Genomic DNA, 6252 nt, shown 5'->3' on the forward strand with positions numbered 1-6252 from the left:
AATTTTGTGCTTGTTTTTGGCTTAGGAAGTTTTTTTTTTTTTTTTTTTTTTTTTTTTTTTAAATTGGAAAGTGTGCACAAAGTTATGATATATTGGGAATTCATTGTCTACTTTCTGAACTTCTGAGTCTTAACCACTTGATAACTGATTCTAGGATCGTATGAGTCAAAAGCAGTACATGGTCAGGAAAGCTGTTAGTGTTAAGAAGTCCTTGTCTGTTTCTTTGAACAAAGAGAAGCTTGAGGAGGTGACAGAAAGCTGATTGTCTTAGCAAAGAGCAGGTGAGTGTGAAGGCTGGAGCAGAAGCTAGTGGATTGTTTTGGAGTTGGATTCATTTGCTTGGGAGTGAGTCTCAGGCTGAGAGTCCTTGGGTGCCAGCCCTGCCCAGCGCTCTGTTCTGTCAGGGAGGCAGGAACATGACAACAAACCGTATGACAAGGGGTGTGGGGCCCCTCAGCTTCACACCCCTCAGCACAGGAATCAAGACTAGGGACTGATGATAGGCAGAGATGAAAGACCAAAAGTATGAACAGCCAGATAACAAAATAGATGTAAGTAACGGTTATCATTAGAGTTGTGTATTTTAAAACCTAATACCTGTGAATTTCACCAGTCAATATTGACCATCTCACTGACACCCTGCTCGCAAAGCCATCATTTCCAGGATTCACTTAGCCATTCCAAATATCTGAGCAGATTCAGACAACTGCATTTCTTAAATGAACAGATAAACCTCTGGTTCTCTCTTTAATACCAAATGGAGATGGTATTGCCCACTGAGACTAAGCATAGTCTGTCAGTGCGCCAGTGAGAGTCATCATGTCTTTTGGTTTATTAAGCCTGGAAGGAATTTTTGAACTACAAAAATAAGAAAATTCACAAGATCCTAATAGCTAAAACATTTTTCCTGTCTGTGAAAATTCCAAAGAAGTCATGTTTTGTGGTGATCTTTTTTTTCTTTAGACTGTTTCAGGCAATATATAATGAGGCTTCTCTCCTTTCACTCATGCGCAAATGCAATTTTGTACAGAAAAGGATAAAAATATGTTTTTAATTTTTTTCAAAAGGTTTGTTTCTGTAAAATAGACATCATAAAACCCCACAAAGCATCTAGTGATGTAATTTTGAAATAAAACTTGTATGTCCTATTATATTCATATAAATTTATTTTAATTTTAAGTAATGAAAATAAATTTCATTTAGGATCACCTACTTAATAATTTGTTCTATAGAAAATTGTAACAATAACCTGCCTTGGAAAACATGAGTCCAAGAATTTCACCTAAGAATTACTTCAAGAGTGTCCTTTCTGGTTGAGCTAATGAATGCTTCTTCAAGTCACAGCCAACCTGTGAAAAACTGAAGCAACAAAGAATCTTTTCTATCTTCTGGTAAGTTGTACCAATTTACTCCCATGATTAAAAGTCTGCACCTATTCCATTCTGCATAGGTCACCAGCATTGAGCCTTTTGATCTCATAATGCCTTTGTCTGCTAGACTTGAAGAGCTATCAGAAATCTCCTTGTTGTATATGCTTATAGACACTGATTATATCATATCTTACACTTCTTGTTGATAGAGCTGAAGAGATTGATCTCTTTAAATCTCTGTATTAGGAGGAAATTTTTTTTTGAGGCCTCAAATTATTCTTTTGGCTATTTTTCCTGAACCTTTTCTGTTTTCTTTTTTGGGAAGGATGGATATCAGAAGTTGGCACAGATGTTACAATATGAAAGGGATGCAAAACTTTGTGGTAAGATTCATGCAAATTAGTTACAAATAATTGTTTCCCTTTTCATCTGAATCCATCCAAGCACCATATTGCTCTCACTGAGACTTTTAACAGTATGAGGTTTGTTATGATTAATTATGTAGCTGATTATGGTCCGATTACTTCGTTCAAGTTGTCTGGACTGAGCTACTGCTAGTAACAGTAGTAAAATCTTCAGAGTGTTGTATTAATCTTTAATAGATCTGTAATACCCAGGATGCATATCAATGGTATTTTAGGAATGGCAATTACCACTATATTTTTCAATATTATAATACTTCTGTCCCAAAAGTATTTTAGCTAACGCATTTATATGACATTAAGTAGGAAGTCTCCTATGATTCATACTCATTGTAAATAGAAAACTTTTTTTAATATTTCAGCAAATAATCCTAGAGAAATTAGGCATCTGTGGATTGTAAAGATCTGAATTAGTGAAAGTAATTTCTGAAAGCATATCCAATGTCTTACAGCTTCAGAAGGCAAAGTTCCCTGTGTAGGATTCATCACTGCTTTATAGCTTGCTCGAGTAGATCATATGGCCTTGGTTGGGCTCTGAATCAGTTCCTAGGCTGCAATTCCCATAACATGTATTTAGAATAAAATGTAAAAAAGTGACTTCTTAACTTCAGGTAGCTCAACCTGCCTGTCTGTCCTTGTTGTAAGCAAGCTACCTTGCTATGTACATATTTCTCTAGTTCACTCTGTCACCCATAGGATCATGTCTAGTATAATATTTGTAATATTATGAGAAGTTCACAGCTGCTCTTGGCTATGATCAGTGGATGTTATACTGGTTTCAGAATTATTTTCTAATATTGTCCTAAATTTCTCCTGAAGTATCTGTAAGAGGATATTCTTTGCGTCAGTCACATTTTGTGTTTGGGAAGAACAAGTAGGCTCCCGTGCAAACTGCTTAGGGTACGTTTCAGGTACATGTTTTGGCCCCTGGACCTAATCTATATCCAGTTACAGCAGCAAAATGTCAGGCAGGTTGATGCTTCCTCTTGTCTGTTTTTATCATGGTTACGTGATAGGTAACTTTTCCTCCCTCCAAAAGAAAATAGTCATAGAAGTATTTAATAAAAAAATGGGGGAAAATGCTCTGAATAAAATATTTGTTTTATTACAATAGCAATCCAATACAAGATTAACCTTTACTGCATAACAAGGCCTTTCTAATGGATGTCAGACTGGCAACGATCTCCTAACAGCCATTGCATCTTCTCTTTGTTCTCAGCAAGGCAAGTGAAGTTTCTTTTAATCTCTTCTCATGTGATGGATCTTCCATTTCCTTAACTGTTCTAACACCCTTTCTTTGTTCTCGCATTAATCTTTCTGGAAGATGGGTGGTATCATTACATAAAGCACTCCTGAGTTTTCACTAAGGGTTTTTATTGAGGCTTAGTCGAGTGGTCTGTTTTCAATGAAAAGATTTGTCCTGTTTCATCTTAGTATCACGCTTGCTTTTTTCCCCATGGTTGCACCACAGATCAGGCTGTTAGCCATCCTGTGATCGGCCACACGTAGGCTTTTTCCCTCCTCAGCCATTTTCAACCAATGAATCTTAAGCTTATAGCAGATGTAATTTCTGAGAGCGTGATCTCCTGCCTTGCACTGTTAACATGTATCCCATACTGATTGCTCTGTCATTAAAATTCTCCATTTCTTCCTAAGATCCTCTGATCTGCCACTGATCTTCCACATTGCATTACAGTCAGTTTATATTAACATAGTGTCTGGGGTTTGTGGAAATGCTGTTAACGTAAACACTATGTGAAAATACGATCTCAGAAAGAACCCTTGGGGGCCTCCACAGCCACTGGCATCTCTAAGGTAGTCAGCTCCTTGACTAAGATCTTTTTTCTCTACCTTGTGTACTGCTTAGTCTCATTGAATCCTAGGTAGAATGACCTGTAGATTATCATATATATATATATATATATGTAGTTTTATATAGAACAGTAGTGGTTTATATTTAAAAAAAGCTTATGTTTTGTCACATTTTCTGTTTTCCCTTTAGCATTTCATTCAAAACATTCAAGAACTTTGCATGCTGCAGATGTTTGACTAATTGGGAAGTAGTTGCTTGGATCACCTGTTCTGCCTTCTAAATGCCAGTAATGAGTCTGTCTCATTTTAAGACTGGAATCAAAAGATTAAATATATTACAAATTTCTGGTTTCCGAACAGGAGACTGAGGTATCAAGATGTTTTAGAATCTGGAGCTGTATACTGTGAGGTTCCCAATTAGGTTGTGTTGGCCTCTTCAACCTTTGCCTCCTACACATCATTCTTTTCACATGTACACCAATGACTGATGTTAATTTGCCAGTCAGCACATGAACCTGCTGCACACCCTTACTGAAAATTGAAAAAGAAAGGGATTTTTTTTTTATAGATTGCCTTTAATCTCCTGTCTCATTTTCACTGCCATGTAGTCCCAGTTTTTCCCTTTTCAAAAATCTTATTGTCCTTTCTATGATTTGGTTCAAATTGATTTCTGGAAGTTCTGGCTTTCTCCTTTCACATTTTACACTTGTAAGTTGTACCTATCTCTTCCAACTTCACACCTTTTTAAAGCCCTTCTATAGGTTCTTCATTTTCACAATTAGCTTTCTTTGGGGTGGTTATTCCTTTGGCACCCATTTTTACTGAAGTCTCTTTGCTTGGTATTCAAGTTTTAGAAACAGTAAACTATTTACAAATTATATAAATTCTAGACCTTCATGTTCAAGTTCGTAAGTTTTTCAGCCCAATTATTTTCAGTAAGTAGTTACCATAGTTACTCAAAGGTTGTTCTTCTAAAATCAAGATTGAGCCCAATGTTTGTTTACCATTCCATTTAATTTAAATTGAATCATCTTATGTACATTCACTCAAAGGTTATTTGATCAACTCTTTTGTAATGTCCTTGTTGCAAATCAAAACCACAGTCACAATAGTATCACTTCATGTGAATTTGCTAAACATTTGGAAAAGAAATCTGTCGGCTCTCACACTAATGAGTGTATGAATGCTACCACTAACAGGAACATTTATTTTCCCATCTCTGTCTGGAAGGTTAGTTCCTATATGGATACAATTTCTAGAAGCCATCAAATTTAAAAAAAAAAAAAAAAAGTAATCAAATCAGAACCTAGGATCCTCTTGAAAATCTTGAGCAAACTCATTTGTTTGCTCATCATTCCCCAAAATTTTTTGGGCTCAGATAAATTCTGTTCTGTCTGTGCTACCTATATTTCTTTAACATATTGTCTCCTTGTTTCATAACAATAGTGTATCTGTGTTTCTGCATTTTATTTCTGCAATTTATTTTTATCACTTTTCATTATTATTAACTTTAGATGTTTTCATCAGTGTCTTTTATTAAATGATGCATTAGACATATGGGTTAATTATTAGTTATTCAGACAGCAATCTCACACACAACAGTAAAATATTTCACTTACATCACATTGGTATATATTCCTTTTCATTTTTTTTCTTTTATTAGTTATATTTTTTTTATTTTATTCTTTAGGGATAAGCTGTATTTCACAATTCCAACTATAAATGTTATACTTCTGTGATGAATTCCAGTCCTTGCCTCTTTATACGCACTGGTAGTAATTTTAATAACGTTATTTCTTCAGTGGCTTGTGTGCCCCAAACTGCATCTGTTTCTTTCCTCGCTTTTACCTGAGTTGATGAACGATACTTACACTGACTTCATTATGATAGAATGAGAAGTTTGCAAACCACAACAATTAATACGAATTCCAAACTAACTAGTAAGGAATAGTAAATTTATTTTAGTGGGTCAAGAACAGATTTTACCAGGTTGCAATAGAATTAGTGGAAGATTACCTGTCCTCTAGAAATCCTGCCCTTAGCTCCTCCAGACAGCGGCTTGAAATCTTAAATCTCTGCTGAATGCATCCTGTCTAGAGGGTGACAAGGAACAGCTGTCATGGTTCAACTCGAGCTAATGCAGTCAAGCGTTTTGAGAACAAACCAGTATTTTGCACTGCAGTGGGGAATGAGAGATGTATCAGACACCAAAAGAAAATATTTCGTATTGATAGGAAAATGTAATCATTGCATCAAAATTCACACCCTTCTAATTCTAAAGAGTAAAACATTTGTAGCAGTGTATGCCGAGTCTAAATTTCTGGAGATCCTTCTCTATTACCATCAGGGAGAGAAAAAATGAGTTCTTAAAAATTGTCTGAATTTTATCTTCATAATCCTAGCAGGTTCAATTAGTCGAGCAACCTGTTTGCAGAGTATATTTGGACTTTGCTTGACAGGCATGTTATATTTTTACATTGGTCGCTGGGTTTAGTACTAAACTAATATGTAAGTTTGTTTATGCTGTGTAGGAAGGTTGCAGTGGCCATAGCCAATCCAAAACCTGACAGTAATCCACCTGATGGTGGATAATTTATAAGTCATAAATGAAAAATAAATCTTGTAACTGAATCTGTCCTTTACTGTGT

At 35.6% G+C, this 6252-nt stretch overlaps 1 long non-coding RNA gene across 1 annotated transcript; it reads left to right on the forward strand.

Annotated features, from left to right (window-relative positions):
• The first annotated feature begins 1244 nt into the window (after positions 1-1244).
• On the forward strand, positions 1245-3337 carry LOC118452330. Its single transcript, XR_004842081.1, has 3 exons — positions 1245-1391; positions 1696-1753; positions 2907-3337. It is a non-coding gene; the product is annotated as an uncharacterized LOC118452330 (long non-coding RNA).
• The last annotated feature ends 2915 nt before the right edge of the window (positions 3338-6252 follow it).

The sequence above is a fragment of the Egretta garzetta genome, unplaced genomic scaffold, assembly GCF_000687185.1.
Source record: "Egretta garzetta isolate BGI_Z169 unplaced genomic scaffold, ASM68718v1 scaffold215, whole genome shotgun sequence".
Lineage (NCBI taxonomy): Eukaryota > Metazoa > Chordata > Aves > Pelecaniformes > Ardeidae > Egretta > Egretta garzetta.